Source organism: Antechinus flavipes, chromosome 4, assembly GCF_016432865.1.
Source record: "Antechinus flavipes isolate AdamAnt ecotype Samford, QLD, Australia chromosome 4, AdamAnt_v2, whole genome shotgun sequence".
NCBI classification, from domain to species: Eukaryota; Metazoa; Chordata; class Mammalia; order Dasyuromorphia; family Dasyuridae; genus Antechinus; species Antechinus flavipes.
Genome location: NC_067401.1, coordinates 91038666 through 91064479, shown reverse-complemented (window position 1 = coordinate 91064479; position 25814 = coordinate 91038666). Strand labels below are relative to the sequence as shown.

Sequence of the window (25814 nt, the reverse complement as noted above, 5' to 3'; positions counted from 1 at the left end):
CATCCCCTCCAACATTCATCATTATTTTTTCCTGTCATCTTAGCCAATCTGACAGGTGTGTAGTGGTATCTCAGAGTTGTCTTAATTTTCATTTCTCTGATCAATAATGATTTGGAACACTCTTTCATATGAGTGGTAATAGTTTCAATTTCATCCTCTGAAAATTGTCTGTTCATATCCTTTGACCATTTATCAATTGGAGAATCTGCCACATACTTTTTAAAGAGGGATACTAGTTTCCTTGATATTCTCTGAGCAAGACACTTAATCTCTTAGTTCTGGGCTTTTGTCCTGGCTGACACTTTTGTCTGAAATGCTATCCTTCCTCTTTCACATTTACTGACTTTCCTAGTTTCTTTAAATCACAACTAAAATCTAATATTTTCAGAAACCCTTTCTCAACTTCTCTTAATTCTAGTGTCTCCCTTCTCTTAAATATTTTAGCTTGTTCATAGTACATTTGCACATCTTTGTTATCTGCATTGGATTGTGAACTCATTAAATAAGAAGGAATTTTGCCTTTTTTGTATTTCCAATGTTTAGCTTGATGACTGGAAAAAAAGAAGTACTTAACAAATTTGTAATAGAATACTGACTGAGATTATAGATCATAATTTATACTTAGAATATCAAATCAGATCTTCTCATTTTCAGACATGGCAGCCTCAGGCCCAGAGTAGTTAAATGACTTTCCAAGGGTCCAAGTGCTAATTGATGTCTGTGATAAGACTTGAAAGTAGGCTCCAAAATCCAATGTGCTATTCATTATACCATTTTGGCTCCCATAATGACAATAAAGTCAGTGTTTTTAATAAGCAAGTATTTAACAAAGTGGAAAATGAGCCAAATATTAATATATATTTGATATTATATTGAGATTGGATTTTGATTTTTAGAATCAAAAGATAGTTTTCATTTCTAAACTTCTATTATTTTAAATACTCTGGAGAGTGTTTCACCTCATATTTATAAGAATGAATGATGAAACAATAGAAAAAGGTAAAAATTCCCCAGGTGTTATTAGAGATATATGCTGATTTTCATAAGTGACCAGTTATTGTGAAAGAGATGAAAAGAAAGACATAGGAAAACTGTATTTTACTAGGATAAAGAAATCCATTTGTACTGTATGTAAAAGAAACTCCTTTTGTTCTTTCTTGATAGCTTATAATGGGTATATTAAATGTTTCTTTCCCCCTGCTATCAAAATGACTCTTAATATTGACTATCTTTATTATCTACTATCTTTTCTAGCTCACTATCTTAATTATAAAAGTATTCTTTGTAAATATCCAAAAAATAGACATTAGCTGTTAATAAAGCCTCGACTTTCCATTGTTTAACAGATATATATCGGGTTACTACTATGTGCGAAACAAAACTCTTTTAGGTACTGTGAGAGATTATTAAAAAGATGAAAAACACAAAAAATATAGTCCCAGCTTGAAGACAAAGACATAATCGCAAGTAGAGACCGTGATCAAAAAATGTAATAATGGAAGTTTCAGAGTGTTATATTGGTACAAAGTAGAAACATAAAACATGTGACCAGAAGGATAAAGAATCTTTCCAAAAATGCAGTTGAAATTTAATATGAAGGTTGAAAATGTTTAGAAGTTGGATAGGGTGCCATTTCAGGTAAAGGAAGAGTATGAAAAAGGTATGGAAATAGGAATAGAGAAGCATAAATCTGATAATTTGACTGGATTGTAAGGCAGTGCTAGGAATAAAATGGGAACACAGAGACTAGAGGGACATAAGATTGGGAAGATTGGAAAGAGCCAAATAATGAATGATTATGAATGTCACATAAAAATAAGACTTTTTCATGTAGCTAATGAGGAGTCATTTAAATTTTTGAGAGAATATGGCACATTGAAAATGTTGCTTTATGAAGATCAACCAAGTAGTAGCCAATACTTAGATGTAAAAAATGTGTCAATATAATACTAGTCTAATTACTATTTATGGAGTAATGAAGTAATCATTCATAACAACTTATTGGAATACAAATTATAAAATTGAATGTGAGTAAGAATAGAGGCTTAGAGGTTAATTTAAACTTTATGTTTGGATGATTGATCATGAGTCCTGAAATCCAACGATGAAACATGTCAGTCATAACAGAAATGATATACCTAAAAATGTAAAATAAAACTTACAAAATTTAACAATGGGCAAAGTGGGGATTTGTTCTTGCTGAACTATGTATGTTTATGATGAAAATCTTATTCTTCATTTTATTTTTTTTTCAGTGAGAGGGGAGTGGGAATAAATACACTTAAAATAAATGAGTGTACTTTAAAACAAACAAACAAAAAAAAGGGCTCAAAATGCTTTACGAACACACCATTAACTCTCATTGGGCCTCAAGGAGAGTATAGTTAAGCAAAAATTCTCATTTCTAGGGCAAACCTAGTAATTTACCCAGTATGGGTGAGATGGCATCACTTTGTGGAATGTCTTGGATGCCACAATGATAAATTTAACCTTTGTTGGTTGGGCAAAAGGAAATCATTGAAAGCTTTTTAACAAAGTCAGATTAATACAACAACAGATTTTTAAATAAATGAGATTTATTTGTTTGTCAAATGGCAGAGTCATGATTTGAATGTAGATTTTCTGAGTCCAAATAGAGTATTTATTTCCATTACACCATGATGTTTCTTGAGTGAAATAATTGTAACAAATTTTATGCCTAACCTTAGAATTAATCTTTTCATTAGAAATTTAATTTTAAAATATTAAATAAGATTTCAATAATATACAGAAAATTCCCCCCATTTATACACCTTTTTCCCTTTTCATCTGTACCACTCTCAGAATTTGTAATTTATTTAAAACCTCAACTCCTGTACTAACAAGACAGAGGAACCTTGATCCCTTCAATTGACTATGCTCTTTTTCATAAAATTGCTGTGTATATTTGCATTGCATCACTGCTATATAATGAAAACCTTTTAAGGCCAAGAACTGTTTAATTTCTGTCTTTGTTTTCTTAACACCTAGGACAGTGCTTTGCACTAAGACTGTTCTAAGTAAATGCTTGCTTAGTTGAATTGAGTAGGGTTAATTCCAAGTGTGCAAATTTACATGGAAATAATAAGAATGATTAAGTCTGCTAATGCTAATATTAGCAGACTTTTGTTAACTAATGTATAATATCTTGGGACATTAGTCCAGTTTGAAAATAAAAATCAGGAATCTCTTGATTATTAATGAATTCTACTTAATTTTAAACTGATAAGCTGATTACCTTTTCAGTTCTGGGAAAAGTGGCTTTCTTTAGTTTAGTGTATAGTTAAGCTATACTGAAATTTTCTATTTTTTTTTCCTGAGGCAATTGGGGTTAAATGACTTGTCCAAGGTCACAAAGCTAGGGATTGTTAAGTGTCTGAGATCAGCTTTGAATTCAGGTCCTCTTGACTTTAGGGCTGGTTCTCTATCCATTGTGCCACCCAGCTGCCACCAAATTTTCTATTCTTACTCTTCTTTATACCGGGATATTTTGGAACTTCATTAAAAAAAGAAAGTGAGACTCAAAGTTATGACTAAATTGTCTATGTTCACAAAGCTAATAACTACCAGAAACAGTATTTGAAATAATATCTTCAGGTTTAGCACTGTTTCCATACATAATCTAATCATGATCTTTCATAGGGTGAATACAACTCTGGGTTCTTGAAAACTATTCCAGTCAGTCAACAAACATTTATTAATCACCTACAATGTGCCAGGCACTGTGATTAGTGGAAAGTAAGGTCTGACAGGTCCTACCAAGCTGTAAACATTTCAAATATGGTGATAAAGTATTTGTCTATCATACAAGGATCATCCTGGCTAAATTTCTCACCAGGTTGGCTAAAGTTCAATGATTTTTTAAACTCTCAAAGACAATTTACAGTATGATAGAGAGATCTTCATTTATATCATTGGAGGATGTGCGCATAGTATTGAAATCATAGAAATTTTAAATAGTCATTGAGGTGTTTTGTTTTTTACATAATAGTATTCTGTTTTTCTAATTACATGTAAATATAGTTTTCAATATTCATTTTATAAGATTTTGAGTTTGAAATTTTTTTCTTCCTCTTTTTCCCTTCTCATATCCCAAAGACAGCAAGAAATTAGATGTAGATTATACATATACAATCATCTAAAAAATATTTCCATATTAGTCATGTTGTGAAAGAAAAATCAGAACAAAATGGAAAATCACAAGAAAGAAAAAAACAAAAGGTGAAAATAATATGTTTTGATCCACATTCAGTTTCCATATTTGTCTTGGATCACTGTATTGCTGAGAAGAGATAAATCTGTCATAGTTGATCACCACACTATCTTGCTATTATTGTGTATAATGTTCTCCTAGTTCTGAGCACTTCACTCAGTATCAGTTCATGTAAGTTTTTCTAGGTTTTTTTGAAATCAACATGCTCATCATTTCTCATTGAACAATAATATTCACTCACATTCATATACCATAATTTATTCAGTCATTCCCCAATTGATAGACATTTCCTGGATTTCCAATTTCTTGTCATCCCCAAAAAACCTGCTACAAGCATTTTTGCACATGTGAGCTCTTTTCCCTCTTTGGGATACAGACCTAGGAGTGGCACTCTTGGATCAAAGGTATATGTACAGTTTTATATGCCTTTGGACATAGTTCCAAATTGCTCTCTAGAATTGCTAGATCAGTTTACAGCTCTATCAGAAATTATTGTGGTTTCTTAGAGATTTAATATAACCTGCATTTAAATTGTTTCTTTAAATGAATCATTATCAAAAGCATTTTAGTATAGACATGGTGGTATACTTTTCTCATCAGTAGGGCAGCTGATGTTGGTGATGATGGTGGTGTTCTAAGTTTCAGTAGTGCTAAACCAATTGGATGTCCCCATTAAATCTGGAAATAATATGAAGAATTTCAGAAAGGGTATCTACCATGCTGCCTAAGGAGATATAAACAAACTCATGTCAGAAAAAAAGAGCAAGTTACAACTTCCATGCTAATTAGAGGTGGGATTAGTCATAGCATGGCCACTGTACTTTTAGGCTTAGTGAGAAAAATCATTTTTTTTAAAAGAAGCATTAAAAAAATTTTTTAATAATGTCATTAAAATAATGATGTTTTTCCTACTTAGTAAAGTATAAAACTAAATCTAACAACTTTCAAAGTAATCATTAAGAGAACATTTTAAGCTCTAAAAATGAAAGAGTACAAGTTAAATCCCTACGCATCTTTGTGACAATGGGATGAAAACTGAATAACAGAGATTTTAACTGTAAGTTAAAAGAAAGTATTGACATGTCCTTGATCTAGTGATATCACCCATGTGAGCCATTTCACAAATTGATAGTAAATGTAGGAAACATCAAATTAGACTAACAACACCATCAACTTAATGTTTCAAACAGACATTCCAAAAATACTATATATGTAACTGAAATACATCTATGTTGGGAAGGGATTAGTACAGACTCCATTCTAATGATATATCTCTTATTCAAACTGTTTAAATTATTATTTTTATCTGCTGAATATATATTTATTAGTGTAGATTGAGCCCCTAAAGTTCTGGGTGTATGTTGGAGAATACAACAATTAAACATATATTCAAATTATGCTATAATATAATCCACAAAATAAATAAGCTAAACAAAACTTTACAAGTTACAAGCTTTGCTCACATCTAGCATCCCCAGAAGGACAGTATTGAGTCACCTCTGCACTGGCTTCATCACTGGCAAACAGATCCCAATCAAGAAGCTATCTAGGTGGTTCTTTCCTACTATAAAAGACATTGATTGCCTAAACAAATTGGAAAGACCACATAGAACATTTCCATTGAATGTTTGAACACTATCAGACATTGCTCATATTCCCCTACCATGCTTCCACTCAAGATAAAATTGTTATTGCTTCCTGCCAGGATATGATATTCATCAAAAGTCAGGCACTTAATTTAGTCCTTCATAGCCACTGAGAGTCAAAAGCAGTGTGGATGAAACTACAAACTATACTTCTGCCAGACATTCTTCAAAGCTGTCCATAAAGTGGGTACTGATGATCTTGGCTGATAAAAGGGAGCATTTACATGTGAAAGTTTTCAGGCACTTCCCAATGTTCAAATCGCATGCCATCTGGTTAATACTGAATTTCCTGCATGACTATATTGGGTCTTGTAGTTCCTCTTCTTCTGGACAATTAAGTAGTCTAAGATCCTGTAGTTTGAATGATGGATAAAATAACTTATGCTGCTAGTCTACATTGAGCCCTCAGGACAGATGGGAATAAGCCTTTCTAGTCTGCCACATAATATAGCAAAAATAACAAGATTATATTCTTAACAACATAGTGGGATGAAATTCAATTCACAACATACTATACCAGTCTTGGTAGCCATTCTTCTTTTTTCCTAGGTTTTTTTCTCATTAAAAATAAAAATAATCAAATAAGGTTTGCCACACATTGAAGATAGAAATTAAAACAACATTCAAAATAATTCTTTTGTTTCTTGTGAATTTAACAATTATCAGTAAATATTTCAATATACAAAAATTTAAAAAGATGGATTATATAAAAATCCAATCAGCCACAGAACCAAAAAAAAAACTATCAAAAAGCCACTTAATAAATCTGTATTAAATTTGTTATGAAACAGTTTTTTTCTCTGACCTTATGCAACTGAATTTTTTATTTGTGTGTGATTTTACTATAAAGCAATATATAAATGTGATGTTTTCATTAAGCTATACATCATCATTATTATTTTTTATTCTCTATGGGATGCATTTCAATTCAATATCCATTTATTAAGTCATGATAAAAACCTTTGAACTGAAAGAATAAAGGATAATATAGAATAACATAAAAATAATTATCCTCAAGGGTGATTTGGATTCATACACTGAGTTTTGAGTATTATTTTTTCAACTAGTCACAACTTCTAACTATTAATTTCCCATCTTAATTTTGTCCATCAACTTTATCAAATGGTTTAAAGAAATGAAGAACAACTGTATGTGAAGCATTCCCTCAAATAAAGGAAATTAGTATATTAATTTGCTCTTAATTAATTCACTTTAGTCTAAGTGATAACTTTTCTTTCATAAATTGACATTAAACAGCCTCTCAATAAAGTATTCATTGTGATACAATAGAAAAAGCATAGAATCTAGGATCCGAAATTACCTCTGATAGCTTTTGTTGCTTGGATCTTGGTAAATTACTCACATTCTCTTTGCCTCAATTTCCTGGCCATAGATGAAGGAATTGAACTAGATGGCCACAAACACAAGTTGGATTATCAGTGGATTTCTATTTAAAATGTTTGTTACTAATTAAAAGTCCATACAATCTGGAATTCACTTTTATATATATTTCATATATAAAAGAACAGATCTGGCATCTCCCAAATATTCCATGATTTCACAATAAAAAGTCTAATAATGGTACTCCCTTCTCTTCTATTTTACACTTAATTCTTCTTTGATGTCACTTGTTTTTTTTTTTTTTTCTGTCTAGTTGATTGATCATTCTCTTTCTTGAAGACAGAAGTTTTGAGGAAATATTAGACTCAAATAATTTCTTATCTTTCTCAAAGAGTATGCCTGTCCCTTTCTTATTAATTTTCTTATTCTTAAGAATAAGATATAATTTATGAATAACTTAAAACAATAGAAACAACATAATATGAACTTATGAATTTTTGAAAATAATTTGAAGCAAGTCTAAGCACTTGCTTTACAGTTTTTTGATTGTCTCCTATTATTTTATTCTTGCTTTTTTTATGTGATCCTGCACTTTATTTTTATTCATGCTCTTTTAAAATTTGAGCTCATCAGAGAGTTCCTTGTGCAACCACATTATTTTCTTTAGCAGCTTCTCATTTTAGTTCATTACAAAAACTATTTGCAATTGTATTTCATAATTTTGCCATATTTTCTGACTCATATCGCCCTTTTGAGTTTCTAGCCTTATCAAGATATCTTCAAAATTTGATTTTCCTGGAGTATGCACATGTATATGATTGTTTTTCCCATTTTCATGATTGTTTTTTCCCATTACCCTCTTGTAGTAAAACATTCCTAAAGGCAAAACCGAATACTCAGAATAGACTGTGAGCTTAAAAGCAATGAAAGAGATAATTTAATCCATCCTTTTCAATTCACTGAGAGGATAACCACGATCCGAAGTGGTTGTTGCTTATCTGATCTCTCACAGCTATTAACAGAATTTGGACTAAACTGCAATTCCAAATTAAGGGCTTTTTTTTCTATTATAGTATAAAGTGTCTGATTCTAATAATGTTCTGCTTCCTACCACTGCTAAAGGAATCATATACTACTAGACATTATATTATGATCTTCAGATGCAGACTTCTAAATGAATAAGATTTTATACCAAGATCGTGACTATTAAAACAAGCCCCAGATAATGCATATTCGCTTACAACCTTTTGAATAATTCCCAAAAAAGCCATATCCTTTTGCAGTAGCCAAGAGCAGAATAGGTGACACAGGTGTGGTTCAGAGTGATTGATTGATGACCCTCTGTCCCCTTTCCCACTTTTCTCACGGCTTCCAGGAAGCATAAACCCTTAGTGGACTATCAGAGCTTCCCTGATCTCCTTCCCGGGCGGCCACTAAAACAGGGAGAAGCGGAATCTCACCGCACATGGGAGGTTAGTGTGGTTCCACTAGGGCAACTGGGCATGCTCAGTAGCCAGGACAGGTTTTGGTCTCAAGTAGACAGCCAGTGCATTACACCGGCGCTAGGCAGTGAGGGAGCTTAGGGAAGGCAGCTGCTGCAAGAGGAGGAAGGAGAGGAGGAGGAGGGAGAAAAAGAGGAAGAATTGGCAGGAGGGGTGGGAGCAGCACTGAGGAAAATAGCCAACCCTAGGTGAAGGAAGGGTTGGTGGGGAGCGAACGTGTAGGTGGTGGAAAAGACCCTCCTTCCACTTCCAGTCTCCTGTGCTTGCTTTGGGAAAAAAGAAGAGGAAGAAATTTTAAGAGGGAGAAAAAGAAAAAGAAAAAGAAAAGGAGCGAGGAGAGAAAGGGGTTGGGTGGGGGTGGGGATAAAATACGGTGCGGGGGGGAAAAAAAAAAAAGCAAGAAAGCGCTGCGGGAAACGGATCCCGGCAAGATAGCGCTGCGGGGAAGGGATCTCAGCAAGCCCGGGGTTGGCAGCGTGGAGCCGGCGCGGTTGCTTGGACAGGTGCCGCTGCCCTGAGAAGAAGGCATGTGACGCGGCGGCGGCCGCTGCCTGCGGGCGGAGCGCTCGCTGGACCTAGAGCCCACACCCCGAGTGAGGGACAAGTTGCCCTTTCTCCTTTAGTCAACTCCCATGGAGCCTACTGAGCTTCGGATTGGATCATGAACCGGAGTCTACGAAGCGTGAATCTGGTTTGAGCATCTTGGTCCTGGGTCATTTGCTCACTGAACCTTCCTAGAACGCGAGTGGAGAGAGGAATCCAGGCACCTTGTTGAGGGCATTGGAAAGGTTTGGACAAGGCAGAGGTACCTGCAACGTTCAGAAGTCCAGTCCACCAGGTAAGTAAGGAGTCAAGCGTCCAGAGCTTTGGGGAAAGGGTGGTGCCAGGGTCGATTTAACCTTCTTATTGCCTTTGCGAGTAGTTATCTGGAGGAAAAAAGTTTTCAGCTGGGGTGGAAAAGGTCTTTCTTCACCGGAGTTGAAACAGAGCTGGGGAGAATGAAGGAAAGCGTTGCTCTTAGTGCATTTGCACTAAGACAGCGCATAATAGGGTGAAGATGGAAATGGGGGACAGACTGAGGATACCGCCTTTGTCACAATAAGATACCCCTAAAGGACTGACCTAATGGCGAATTGCAGCCGGGGGCTTCCCTTGACGCCTATTGGGTCGTTTTCTTTCTTTCCGGTGACAAGAGTTCTGACTTGAAGGACATGGTGTTCTGGCAAAAATAACTTATCGCGTCTTGATTTTGCCCCCTTTGCCCCATTATTTAAGTGGGGCAGAGAAAAGATAAGCTCAGTTTTCCAGCGAATGATCTTGATCCATTTTTATTTCTGTAGAGGGTGGAAGTGGGAGTTGGAGTGGGGGTGGGGTGAATTGAGATCTGAGACTTGAGCAACACCTAGGCGAAGGTACGCAGCTCAGTGCGCGCGTCTCTACTGTCGGGGCAAGGAGTCTTCCAAACTTGTGGAACAGCTGCTGAACTACATTCCTATTTCTTATCCAGCGCTGTCAGTCCCTGACTTGATTCATTTTAGGAATATTTGTTAACTAGACTATGTCTTTTTTTTCTTTGTTTCTTTCTAGCTATGTAGAAGAGGGGGGACTTGACTTATGTAATAGAATTCCCTTGTATACTTAGTAGGGTGTGCATGTTGGAATTGGGAGCTCTATTAAGATTGTGTGTATGTGCCCACGAATGTTTAACCCTTGTGTTGCTTCCAGAATGGAAATGTTACGAGGAATTAAGGACTTGGGAAATTTTCCAATACGAAAAATTCTCAAGGATGGAATGAATCATTTATTGGCTTGCGTTATTTAAACTATTGCGACGGAATACAAAACGCTATTTCTCTCCCTCTGTATTTTCAACGAGGGGTACTGTTGATACTTGCTATAGCGAAGAGAATACTATATTTATCATGACAATTAGGCTGTTGAGAAAATGAATCATTTAATGTATTTTTCACAGTGGTTAGAATGTTGGCTCAGTTTGAGTTCAAGCCGAACTTTAAATCATTTTTCTTTGTAATTCTGTAAATCTATATTGAGTGATTAAAAAAAATCTATTAAAGATCCCTTTGAAGATTGCATTTGAATAAGTAAGCCCCCAAAGATTTTAGTAGGCAAAGAGTGTTAAGACAAATTAATATGGATCTACAATCGCCAGTGATTAAAACTGAGTCCAAGTATTTACTTTAGATAATGTCTCTAAAATGAATAACAATATTCATTCTACAAAGTGTGAAATTGAGCTCAGGTTTCAAAGAGAACGTGCATGTCTTTTGTGTTAATATAACCAATATAAAGATTTGTCAGGGTCTTTCCCAAATGTTCAAGGTTGGGGGGCACCCCCTTGTAATAACAACTGGTATTGCTAGGTATAAATGCACACAGAAATGCCTGTTTGTGTCATTGGTGTTCGTTCTCTCTCTCTCTCTCTCTCAATCTGTGTATGTGTGTTCTAACATCTTATTTTGGCTGCATTATCTAACCTTTTCACAGAAAATGCAGAATAAATAGATTTTTACACATCATATAATGTGCCTTAATTTAAAATTTTCTTTAACATTTTTCACAAGAAATAGACACATAGGGTCATTTGGATAGAATAGAATTTATTTTTGATATGACTTTCCATTTAAGAATGCATCGTACAGGTTTAATACATTTGTATCCATCTTTCTGATCCAGAGAGTCGATTTCTTTTATATGAAGATTGTCAATATGTATGTTTCTATTCATATCTGATTCTTTAAAATAATAAAGCTGTAATGGCAATTAACTAATATGATAAAACCTGTAATTGAATTGAACATTTTGTTTCTTTTACTTTAAACAATGAAGAATCAGGTGAGAACTTTGAAGAATTGGGACATTTGAAAAGTTAGGTATGGAGATATAAGAAAGTTTCTTAGAATATTACTGTAAATATATTTTCAAAAAGGTCTTTTGGTTTGTATGAGAATTGCTTGCAGGTAGCCTAATAGCCTTATATAAGTAACATCTTTGTATTAACCTTTAAAGTTATTATAAGAATACATATAGTTTAGCAAGATATAGCACTATTAATTCTTTCCCCTACCAAAGTGCCCCCCACAATCATTTCTAAGATATGATTTCTTTTTTTTTCAGTCCTTAAAAAACCCAGTGCAACAGGAATTTGCACATGCACACGCCGAAAAAGCATAGTTGATATTTTTCCATTTAGAATACTGTTTTTTTTTTTTTTTTTTTTTTTGATTTTTAGTTACACAGAGTGTAAAGGAAGCTACCGCTTTGGATGATGTTCAGTATATGAGATTGTTGCATAACACTGAGGTATTAATGCAACCAACCTGTTGAGGGTATAATAGGGATAAGAGCTAAAACTTTAATTTCCTTCATGTGGAAAGCTTCTAGGGTGGAAAATCCTTTTCCCAATGAAGAGCACTAAAATCTAAATGACTTGCTTGAGATTACACAATCAGTAAGTGTCAGAGACACAACTTGATCCAAGTCTTTCTGTCTTTAAGACTAGCTCTCTACCTACACTGTCATGCTGTGTCATTGAGAATATGATTCTGAAAAAAATACCCTAAAATTTACATTTATACAATTATTTGTATTAAAAATAATTTGAGTAGAGAGAAAATTAAAAGATAACATTTAAAAAACTTTCTTTAGTTAATTGCCGTGATTACATATTTCTATGTAAAAATTCTTTGTTGTTTAATGAAATGATTCTAACTCAAAACATATATTTTCTACCATCTTTTTTCTTACTCCCCCTTCTTCAATGGACATACTGTTCTGGCCTATTAACACTTGTAGAAATAGTTATCCTCTCTTAAATGATTTGGCTGTTTCTCATGTGAGAATGAAGAAACTAGCTTGTTTTGTTTGTAATTCAGGGAAGTTTATATTCTGAACAGCTGTGGTGTAGTGCCACTTCAAAAGACAAGATGAATGAACTGTGAATCATATGAAGGAAGGGACTTAGATCTGTGTGTATGGGAGAAATGCATCAAGGCTTTATTTACATAAATGGAACATAATTATCTTGCTGTAATATATTATGGCTAATAGCAATATACTCACAATTTGGCTTCATTTTAAAGTTTTAGTGAGGAACTGGAAAAAAGATAACTCTTTGGGAAGGAAGGCAAAAAAGCTATATTGAGAAAGGAAAAACAAAGAAAATAGGACACAACTCTACTTATACCTGAGTATCATTTATATCAATCAAAATGATTTAATTTACATAGTAATTACTTGAAGATAGGAATACAGTTGCAAATAAGTAATAATAATATTACTCCATGAGAGAAGTTGAGAGGAGGGGCAATATATAGCCTTTCCTCAATTCAATTGGCATTAATACTGTTTTTATTTGAATTCTGCAATATAACGCACCATACTTCCTCCCTTCCCCTGCCATTTGAATATAGAATTTGAAAAGTATATACCTATAGCATAATCAAATGGAAACTGTAGATTTCAAAAATGTTGATATTATTCAGCTAATTTCATAGGAAAAATTAGGCTCAATTAAAAGTTATTTCATTTATGCTCAACAAACACAATTATCTCACTCTTGATTCAAAACAATTATCTTGCAATTCTCTTTCTTCTAGGTTCTGCTCAGGTGCTTCCCTCTGCAGCATTCCCTGACTTAATGTCCTGAACTGATAGTGATTTTTCCTTCCTAGAATTTCTTAAAGCTTCTTGCCTAAACCTACCTCATGCCATTTTGTATTTTGTGGTATAATGAATGCTACATGTCATATTTTTTTCCAATTTTTGAAACATTTTTATTTAGTTTTCTATTTCAAATTCTATTGCCTCTTCTCCTCTCAGACATAAGAAATCAGATATAGTTTATGCTTTATAGTCATTTTGTGTAAGAATTTTCAAATAAAAAAATGAAAGAAAGTTTAAAAAATAGCATACTTCAGTCTGTGTTCAAACACTATATGGAAGTAAATAGTGTGCTTCAATATTAATACTTTGGAATTATTTTGAATCATTCTATTGCTGAAAATAAGCAGATTCTTTCACAGATCTTCATCAAACAATATTACTATTACAATGTATAATGTGCTCTTGGTTCTGTTCACTTCACTATGCATTGGTGTATGTATTATTTTCAGGGTTTTTGGGATCATTCTGCTTGTCATTTTTTTAATAGCACAATAATAATCCATTACAATAAAAAACAGCATGGTTTAGCCATTCCTCAATTAACAGTAATCCCTTTGATTTCCAATTTTTAGCCACCACAAAAAGAGTTATTGTAAATGTTATTAGTACAAATACATCCTTTTTCTTTTGGGGGGGGATATCTTTGGGATATAGATCTAGCTGTGGTATTATTGGATCAAAGGGTATGCACAGTTTTATATCTTTTTGGTCATAATTCTAAATTGCTCTTTAGAATGATTGGATCAGTTCACAACTCCACTAACAGTGCATTAATGTCCCAGTTTCCCCACATCCCCTCTAAAGTTCCAACATTATTTTTGTGATAGTAACCAATCTAATAGTTGTATGGTGGTATCTTGGAGTTGCTTTAATTTGCCTTTCTCTAATTAATAATGATTTAGATAATTTTCCCCCATGACTATAGAAAGCTTTGATTTCTTTGTCTGAAAACTGCCTGTTCATATCCTTTGAACATATATAGTTGTATTTTTATAAATTTATACATATTAATTTCATTTAAGTATATACATTATACATATAGATGTGTATATGTGTATATATGTATATATATATATATATAATTTTATAAATTTATCTTTGTATATTTGAGAAATGAGGCCTTAAAGGTATTTATTGCAAAAACATTTCCTTAGTTTTCCACTTTTCTTATAATTTTGGTTTCATTTATTTTGTTTGCACAAAAACTTTTAAATTTCATATAATCAAATATACCTATTTCATGTTTTGTAATGCCCTCTTTATCTTCTTTGGTACCTTAGGACTTATTTTGACTTTATTTTGGAATATCACATGAGATGTTAGTCTTTACTTAATTTCTGCTATAATATTTCTCAGTTTTCCCTGCAGTTTTTGTTAAATAATGAGTTTTTATTCCAAAAGTTTACACCTCTGGATTTATCATATGCTAGATTACTATGGTCATTTACTACAATGTGATTTGTATCTAATCTATTAGACTGATCTAAACTCTATTTTTTAGCCAATACCATAATGCAGTTTGAGATGTGATAGGGCTAGATCACCTTCTTTTGCATTTTTTTTTATTGATTCCTTTGATATCCTTGAGCTTTTGCTTTTCCAGATGAATTTTATTATTTTCACTTCATATTCTTTTTAAAAATATTCAATTGATAAGCTCCTTTTGGATAGGGACCGATTAGTTTTTCATCTTTACTTTTTTACCATGTAGCCCAAGACATTATATGTAGTAGGAGCTTGATAAAAGTTTGTTGAAATGAATTTAAATGTCAAACATATATAAATAATATCTTTGGACATATATCAAAACTCCCAAGGTTTAAGAGTGTCAAATATTTGGACGATGATATCTGTTTTGCTTCTTGTGGGTACTCCATGAAGGATCTTTTTTAATAATTACTAAAATCATTGCTTTCAGAGAGCAAAGATTTCTTCTTTTTTTTTTTTCTCCATCCTCTGTACAATCTCAAAAAAAGCATATTGTTAGCTTTCTTCTGGTTCACGAATGCGAAGTTCAACCAGAATGTGTGCTGTTTAGGAAATGGGGGTTGGGGGACTTGTAGAGCAAGCTTGCATATTCTCTTTTAAATATTCTCTACTTCACCCAGAGTCTTCAGTATTCCTTGATATTGCTATGAGGATTAATGTGAAGTGTCCTTTTAGCTTAGTAATTGGCTACTGATTATTCTCTTTTGGCCATTAGGCCTGGCACCATATACATTACCCTGGGCATTTGGCAGTCTCTGTTATTGAGACGAGAACCAGTGTGATTTATCCACCTGTTACAACTTCCCATTTATTCCTTTCTGAGTGCCAACTACTTTGCCTACATTAATAGTTTCCATATTTCTGTGATTGAGGTTCCAGTTGCAGCTTGACAATTTGTCATAGAATAGGTCCCTTGATGGCAGGAAGAATGTTCCCAACTAAAATCAGCTGTTCTTCATTGATGATGCCAATTCATTTCAAAGCCAATGGAAACTTAAACATTTTGAAGAGAAATATGGAGATACAATTCATTTTATAGAAAATATAGTTGGTAGAAATTTGTCAAATCCTATGTGTACCTTTATATACTATGTTCAGAAATAATTTAAATATTTGAAAATAAAACCTCAAATATAATTTAACCTATTCTTGAAAACTGCTAGCAAGGTTATATGTGATGATTTTCTACATCAGGAGTCTGATCTTTTTTATGTTGTTGTGCTGTTCTGTTCATCATCTGAAGTTTTGCAATGTAACCCCACTCCTTGTTCCCTCATCCTCTGTGAATAGGTGTTGACAGAAATATATGATATCACATGAATTTTGGCAAGATAATTTTAAAAGCATACATTTGGCATTGAAAACTGGTAATTTTCTTCTACAGAACAACCAAAACAAACACCTGGAAACACAGTAAATAGCTGCCACATACAATAATCCTCCACACTGGACCATAGACTATTTGAAATTTAGATAGAAATGATTGGATCCTTTCCTGGGGTAGTAGAATTCTTGGTCATCTGAATACTTCCAAGTGGCATTGGGAATGTCCTTGGTCTCCAAGAAATGGAGAGACTAGCCAGAGATTGCTTCAACTTAATCAAGATAATTGGAGGTCCGTAATCAACTGGACAATCTTGGTATCCTTGCTCTATATTCTAATCATTTTTAGTATTTATTTTTCTTACATTTTAGGTGACTATAGTAAATAATCAATCAGTCAATATTTATTAAACATCTACTATGTGCCAGGTACTGGGCTTAGTGATGGGGATATAGAAAGAGACAAAAGCTAGTGCAGATCTCAAAGAGCTTATAGTCTAATGGAGAAGACAAATGTATGCATGATAAGCTATATATATTGTAAATAGGCAATGCTTAATAGAGGGAAGAAATTAAAATTAAAAGGAGTTAGGGAAGGCTCCTAATACAAATGGTATTTTAATTTCGACTTGAAAAAGCCAAGGAAGTCAGTAGGCAGAGGTGACAAGAGAAAGCATTCTAGGGATGGGGGACAGTTAAAGGAAATACCCAGAGCTAGAAATCTTGTTCCTGAAATGGCACTGAAGATGAAGAATACTTATTGTTTTTACATTCACCTTATATTTATGCTTCTTTGTATCTTCTCTTTCTATATTGCAGTCTCATCTCTCCAGAAAAAAAATAATTATTTTTAGTGTAATTTGTATCACTGAGTGTTTAGCATGATTTATCTACTAGGTATTCAACAAATAAGTGTCATTAATAAGGATTTTTTTTCTGATTACTTCCTGTATTTAAACCTTATCTTTCCCATTAAATTATAAAATTCTGGAGGGAAAATATTATAACTTCCTCTTATTTGCCTAAGCTCAAAAATATAGTGGAAATATAAATATAATCAGAAGGATGGCTAGAAAACACAACACCAAAATAAAGGCAGACTCATTATTTCTTAGAATCGATTCATTAAAATGCTGTTTATATCATAGAAGAGCACAAGTATATTGACCTATTTAATAGCATTTAATAAGTACTTACTAATTATCAGACACTGTTTTAGTGCTGAGGATACAAAGAAATTTAAAAACAATACCTATCCTCAATAAGTGTGCATTCTAATGAAGGAGACATATAAGAAACTAGGTAACTCTATATATTCAGTACAACAGATACTTTTCATGACATAGAATCAAATTACATTCTGAGGCACTTTGTTGCTTGTATTTTGTTCCTAACAAAACCTAAGATTACATAGTTTTTTTTTTTTTGTTTGTTTGTTTGTTTGTTTGTTTGTTTTTGTTTGTTTTTTCCCCAGGAAACTGAGAATGAGTCACCTCTTTTAAAGACTCGGTTTACAATATTACCTCAAAAAAGTTTTTGTTTTTTTTTTAAATAAAGCACAGAAACTTTTCTCGCTCTCTTTTTTTTTTATTTACAAATTATCTCATTTTGCCTACATGTTCTTCCACACAAGAAGGCAAGAAAAACAAAACTTATTACAAATATGTATAGTCATGCTAAACAAATTTCCTCATTCATCATCTCTCCCCCTTTCTCCTACCAAAAAAAAAAAAAAAGCAAAAGAAAGGAATAAAGAAAAAAAAATAGACTTCTGTTTACATTGAGTTCATCACTTCTCTATATGGAAGTGGTTAGTATTTTTCATTGAATACTTTGGAATTCTGTTGGATGATTATGTTAATCACTTACTGTTTTTCAAAGTTGATTAGCTTTATAATATTGCTTTTACTATGTTGATTGCAATCTGATGAGTTCTGTTAATTTGCATTTTATAACTGTTACTGATTTACTGCATTTTAAATATACTTATTGATAGCTTTAATTTTGCCTCTGAAAATTGCCTATTTATATATCTTGACCAATTATTATTGGAAGGAATGACTCTTATTCTTATAAATTTGGTTGTTTTGTTCCCTGTGTATTTTAGCAATAAAATTCTTATTAGTGAACTTTTCTGCAAAGTTGTTGTTACTCCAGTTTTTTCCTTTTCTTCTAATTTTAGCTGGATTGGTTTTGTTTGTATAAAAACTTTAATTTTTAAAATTATTCATTTTATCTCTTATCAAATGTCTTCATTTCTTGTTTGGTTCAAAAATCTATTCATTGATCTGATAAGTAATTGCTTCTCTACTCCTTTAATTTGTTTGTTTTATCCTTTACCATGTGATTTTTTTGAGCTTATCTTACCTTGGCAAATGATATGAAATGTTAGTCCATGTATAATTTCTATGAGGCTACTTTCCAAGATTCCCAAGATGTTTAATTATATTGAGTTCTCATCTCAATATCTGGGATCTTTGAGTTTGTCAAATACTAAGTTATTTTTCTTATTTGCTTCTATATTGTATACCTAATTTTTTCAACTGATTAATCTCTTTACTTCTTACAGAGTATCATATTATTTTGAATACAACTTTGTAGTAAAGTCTTAAGATTTGGTATTGCTAGGCTCCCTTACTCATTGATCCCCTTAATGCTCTTGACTTTTTTTTTCCTTTCCAAATGAATTTTGTTATTTTTTCTAACTCTTTGAAGTAATTCTTTGTTTTTGTATTGGATATAAAAAATGAATTTAGGTAGTATTGATATTTTTATCATATTGGCTCAAGTCTACCCATGAGCATTGAACATTTCTCCAGGTATTTAGGGGGCAGTTAGATAATACAGAGCACTAGACCTGAAGTTGGAAAGACTTGAATTCACATTTAGTTTCAGACATTAGCTGTGTGATCCTGAGTAAATCATTTACCTTGTTTACCTCAATTTTCTCATCTATAAAATGAACTGGAGAAAGAAATGCCTAACCACTCTAGTATCTTTGCCAGGAAAATCCCAAGTGGAGTCACAAAGACCTGAACACCACTAAAATGAACAACAATAGATATTTAGATTTATCTTTATTTATTTGGAAAATGTTGTGTAATTGTGTTGATATAATATCTGTATATTTCTTAGCAGACAGACTTTGAAATATTTTATACTAACTAATTATTTCAACTGAAATTGCTCTATCTCTTGCTGCTGGATTAGTGTGGTTATTTTTTAATGGAAGAAAACAAATATAAATTGAGTGCCCATTAGTCCCACAAGCCTAAATCATTCCTTAGAAAAGATCCATCTTTAATGTGGGAGTTTCTCACTGCTGTGAATTCTCAATGGATGGTTTTGGGTGATAATCTCAATTGTTTTTTTGCTCACTACTGTTCCTTCTGGTGTTCATTGTTTCTCCTTATAGGGACCCAAAGTACATTTCTCTCTCATTCAGCCATGGAATTGTTCTGGTCAGCCAAGTTATATAACCTTTTCTGCCAAGATAATATTTAATTATTTCATACTGTTTCTGTGTACTTTCTCTTTCCCCTTCTCTCTTACTCTTTTTTCCCTTCTTTTCCTTCTCTCCTTTTCTCCTCCTCAGTTCTTCTCTTCCTCCATTGCCACTTCTCTTTTTTCCTCTAAAACTCCCTCTCTTCATCCTCTCTATCTTCTGTTTTCCTTCCTCTCTCTATCCTTATTTCCCCCTCTTCTCCCTCAACCCTTTCCCCTAAGAAGGGTCCCCCTTCTTCTTTTCTTTTCTCCTCCTTGTCCTGTTTATCTTCCTTTCCCTCACCCTTCTTCTTACCATTCTCTTCTCCTCTTTCTTTCCTACTTCTTCTTCTTCCCCTCTTCTTTTCACCTTTTATCCACTCCTTATCTCTTGCCCCTTTTCATCCTCATTTTCTTTGTCTTTCTTTCTTCATCCTCTTGTCCTTTTCTTATACTCTATCTTCTTTTCACCCATTTTCTTCTATTTTACATATTATTTTCTCCTATGAGTTTTTTAAAATTATCTCTTTGCACAAAAGAATATATTCATCATCTGTCCATCCTGACACTTTGGTTCTATATAACCAATGACCTATTGTACACTTCAAACTAGATAGCAGATATAGCAAACTCAACATTTCCCAAATGTAACTCCTTCTTTTCCCCAAAAGTCTGACCCATTTTTGAACTTTCCTACTTCTATCAAAGACATCACCATTCTTCCATTCTTCCAGGTTTATAACCTTGGAGTTGCCATTTAATTTTCTCCCCTTCATCATAGAATCACTTGTCAGAGTTCACCATTTTTAACCATAAAAACCTTTCTTATACGATATTATTTTTCAAAAGTATTCATTTTTATTTAAATTTATGGAATAAAGTAGGCCTTTCCATTGTAAAATAAAAGGTTATTGTACATGAAATTGTAAATTGATGATGCCCAATTTGCTATTCTTTCCAAATTTCAAAATTATCATGTAAATTTCTTTTATTTTCCTCTCCCTTCACTAGAGAGGATTATCATTAGACAAAATAGGTTATCTATATCTATCTATGTGTGTTATCTATATCTATAGCTATCTATAGATAACACACATAGATAGATATATCTATGCACATGCATGCACATGTATATGTAAAATTAGTCTGTACATACTTCTATTTATCAGTTCTTTCTCTGAATGAAGATATTTCATGTGTCCTTTATAGTTAATTTGGATATTCATAAAAAACAAAATAACTTATTCATTCACACTTGTTCTTAAAACAATATTCTTGTGATTATATACATTGTTTTCTGCTTATCTCACTCTTTACAAAACACTATTATGTTTCAAATTTTTTTTACCTCATATGTAGTTTATTAAACTAACCATTAGTCTCCCTGTCTCATCTCTCCTCACTTAAATCCATGCTTCATGCAGTTACCAAACTGATTTTCCATAATTTAAAATTTTCCCCATGTAACTGCATTCCTTCCATAAACTCCACTATTCCTTAAACTCCAGTGACTCAATATTGCCTCAGCGATCACTGCTATTTTACCTTTAAAGTTCTTCACAGCCTAATTATTCAGCCTTGATATATCTTACTTACTTTCCAATACACTATGACCCAGCCAAACTGATCTTTGCTATGTTCTTCACAAAAGGTACTTCATTTTCTTTTTGTGTCTTGGCATTGACCATCTCTCATGTCTGGAATCTATCTCTCCCCCCCCACCCCTTCCTACAACCTCACAGAATTCCTGTCTTCCTCAAAGTATGACTCAAGCACATCTCCCTCCACAACAGGAGTTCTTTTCTGGCATCTGTAAGCTTAAGCTATGTATTTCAATATAATTGTATTTCAATGTAAATATATTTCAATATAATTGGTTTCTCCTATATATTTTATTTTATATATTTAAAAAAAACAATTATTCTGAGATGCATCCAGAGGTTTTTCCTGCCACTGTATCTTTGATACAGAAAAACATTGAGAATTTCCATTCTTTATAGAACTTTTCATTATTCATCCTCTCCCAACTGTTAGAGACTTTTCTCTTTTTATTAATTCTGTAATCACTATGAGTTAATTCTCTTAACATTTATTCTGTATACACTTATATGTATACTTATTGTTTCATTCATTAGCATGCAAACTTGTTTATGTCAAGATTTATTTCATTCTTTGTATTATCCCTAGGATCTGGTACATTGTCAGACATGTAGTAAGTGCATAATACATGCTGTTGATTGATTTACCTTTTAGAGGCTGACCAGGCAAGACTGTAATTCATTGGGATTAATTGGTAACAAAAAAAATAAGAGTTAAGGTTTACCTATCTGGAAGCAAATTGGTGAGATGGAAAGATAGTAGTGCCCTCAAAAGACATGAGGAAGTCAGAAAGAGGTGATTGAAAGGTAGGGAAACAAGGTAATGAATTCTATTTTTCACAGATAGAATTTACCTAAGTTAAATTGCCTGTGGAAGAACTAACTGGAAACATCCAATAGACAGTTGGTAATGCAGATGGATGTTCAAGAGATAGAATCAGACTCTTAATAAACTAAAAATGATATACATAGAGATAATAGTTGAACCTTCTAAAGCAGATGATATCACTAAGAAAGTGTTGAAAGAGAAGAGGGTCTAAAACAGAGATCTTCCTCTGTGCAGGGGACAGGGCATAGTAATTTTGAAAAAAAAGAGATTAAAAAGAAATAGATAGAAAGGAAGAAAAGTATGAAAGAGCAGTATCAAAATATCCAAGTGAGGATATTAGAATTGGTAAACAGCAATGAATGCTGTAGAAAGATTAAGAAAAATGAAAATGGAGGAGGCCAACTGATTTGGTATTTACATCATTGGATCTCTTTAAAAAAAAAAAGTGGCTGGGAATCTTGAATAATATAGTTCCAGAAGAGTTATTACATTAGAAGTCAAATTACAAATTTATCTATCTATTTATTTTGCTGTGGCAATTGGGGTTAAGTGATTTGCCCAGGGTCACAGAGTCAGGAAGTGTTAAATGTTTGAAGCCAGATGTGAACTCAGGTTCTCTTGACTTCAGGGCTGCTCCAAATTACAAATTGTTAAGAAGTGAATCATAGAAGAAAGAGAGACTGCTAAGTGGAGACTGAAAGCTTTATGATGTTTAAGGAAGGAGAAATAGTATGAAAATTGAGGAGATAATATATTCAACTGAAGTTTTTTTAAGAATTGTGGAAACCTGCATATTTTTGCACACATTCAGGTAGTAATAGGAGATATTAGAGGAAGTGGAGATGATAGTGGGGGAAATTTCTTAAAAAGAGATAGAAGAGAATGGAATTAATTGTACATGTAGAGTGTGTGGTCTTGCTAAAAAGGACTATCTCTTCATCAGTAATGTGTGTATATATGTATGTTTTACTACAGTATGTAGTAATGAATGAAACAATAAGAGATGATGTCACAGAAATGTGAAAACTGAAAGATAAAAGAAATCGCTCAGAGTGAATGGTCTATATTTTTTTCCCACAAATCGTTTTACAGAATGTTAGGAAAAAGAAAAGAAATAAACAACCAAATTGTCAATGATAATTATATCACATTCAATACTATGCTATATATTTTAAAACCCTTCTCTTAAAATAATTTTCTGAGGCATATAAGACAAGTTTTACTACCACCATTTTACAGAAAAAAAGATTAAAGCTTAGGGAGATTAAGAGAATTATCAATGGTCACAAACTAGTAACTTGTACAGTGAGGATTTGGACTCTGGTCTCTTGATTCCATATATAGGTGACTCATGTTAAGTACCCACATTGCATTCAGACTAGCCAAATTTAAAGTTGTGAAAACTTGGAGCCATGTAAAAATTATATTACAATCCCTTATGAAATCATAAACTTCAGAAAAGATAAAGTGAATGCAAATTTATTTTAGTTTTGGGTTTATACTGCTATAATATAGACTTATTTATAAAATGAAATAATTTACATTAAATTTCACTTATCTAATAAATGTGTATTATTTTAATACTTTTATATCATTTATTTACACTGCTATTCACTGCCTCTATCATTTTTTAGTCTCAGATGAATTCCTTCTTTGTTTCTTATTCTTTATAACCGCTGAAGTATAGTAATTTTTCCCCTAACTCCTTTTTATATTTCCATTTTTTCAATTATACTTGTTGACTTTTGCCCTCCAGATGACTTTTAAAATTTGTTCTTTTGCTCTGTTTCTTTAGCCAAAGAAATAGAAAATGGCTTGTAGAACACCTGAGATTGTAACTTAGCAATGATATTGTGTGGTCATATTTGCCCTTGCAGATAGTGCATCGGTTGAATTAGGAGAGTCAGAATGTACTTTAAAAATTTAGAGAGTAATGAATATTAGTAGTCCTTGATTAGTATTTACCTTCCAAAAAATTCTCGTCTGTTCATTAAAAATATCTCAGAAATGGATGCTTATTTTTCCTGGGTTAGTGAATTCAATCTTTTATCATTTTTAAAACATTTTTAAAAACTAATTAAAATCCAGTGGTAACTGAGGTCATTTGCCATGGAAAAGAGTGGATAGTTTAAGAACTAACTGGAAAAGTTATAATGTAAAATTCATTATTTGATTTTTAAAATTATTTAAATGTATTACATTAAAGTATTTTTAAAATACATGTAAAAAATTAACAAAAAATTTAAAAAAGTTCCAAATTCTCTCCCTTCCTCTCATCCCTTTCACGTTATTAAGGAGGCAATAAATTTTATTTTATTTCATTTTAAATGTGAGGACAACATATTTAAATATTAGCCATATCACTAAAGAAAAGACAAAATAAAACAAAAAATATAGTGTTTTTAAAGTTTGCTACAATGTGCATTCAGAGTTCATCTGTTCTTTTTTTCTGGAAGTAGATAGCATTTTTTATCCCTAAATTTTAGGCATTTTCTCAATTTTTAATGGTCACCAAAAGTTACTATAAATATTTTCATATAGATAGGTTATTTTCCTTTTTCTTTAATATTATTGCAACAGAGGTCTGATCAGCACCATCAACAACACTTATAAAAGAGGGGAAAAAAAAGTTAGAACCAGTTGAAGCCCATTGTCAAGAAGTCCTGGAACAAAACAGTCTATTTCCCATAAAAAAGTATACTCAATAGAAAAGACCATGATAATGGCTTAACAGTAGGGATTTGGAAAAACTGAAATAACAGTCCAAAAGCAGTTTATAAATAAGAGCAGAGAAATCAAAGACCAAAGATAGTTATCGACATTTAGAATAAGATGTGAATCTAGACTCAAAGTCCTCAAACCAGGTTAAATTACTAAATTGTAAACATCAAGGAAATCTCCTAGGATTCAGATATCAGGTTATATTAAATTAAACTCAAACTCAGGCTTTACCATGGATATAAGAGAAATAGCATATTTTGCCTCTGTGAATTTGACAATACTTCCCTACAAGAAGGTGCCTGTGAAGAAAAAATTCTAAATTGGATTTCTGGTAAATGAGAGAGGAGAAAGACACAGCAATATTGACACTAGGGATTGTCCATATACATGTATGTGTATATATATATATATATATATATATATATATATATATATATATATATATATATATACATACACACACATACACATATATAAATACATGTATGTATATATGTATACATATACATATATATACACATACATATATATGTATAATTTAACCATGAAAGATGATAAGATATTGAAGCATCTGTGCAGCTAAAGGCAGAGAGATCTGAAGAAACACTGAACATTGCCTGAAGCATGACCTCACATGGTACAGTCTAATTGGTATCTGGGAAAGAAGCTACACCAACTCTTACATAAGTTTAGCATAAAGCTAAGGAAATGGAGCTGCTCTTTCTGAACAAGAATGAGGAATCTAATGTAAGTTGGGAACCCCAAAAACATCTTCAAATTTCAAATATGTGCTAAAATTATATTTTTATTTTGTGGGACTTTCCAGATGATTCTTCCTGCCTTCTCCCCCCAGCTCTGCCCCCTGCGCAGACACACACACACACACACACATGCACACTTTTAATTGCAAATCATCATTGGTAATATCACTTGGAAAACTAAATGTTACTGTTGTTCACTTGTTTCAAT

At 32.6% G+C, this 25814-nt stretch overlaps 1 protein-coding gene across 3 annotated transcripts in view; it reads left to right on the top strand.

The window, feature by feature from the left end:
• The first annotated feature begins 8500 nt into the window (after window positions 1-8500).
• Window positions 8501-25814, top strand: part of CHRM3 (cholinergic receptor muscarinic 3) — a 661423-nt gene continuing 644109 nt past the window's right edge. For all 3 annotated transcript variants that reach the window (XM_051993533.1, XM_051993534.1, XM_051993532.1), the window contains exon 1: window positions 8501-9558. The gene's annotated coding sequence lies outside the window, so the exon portion shown is untranslated. The remainder of the gene's footprint in view (window positions 9559-25814) is intronic.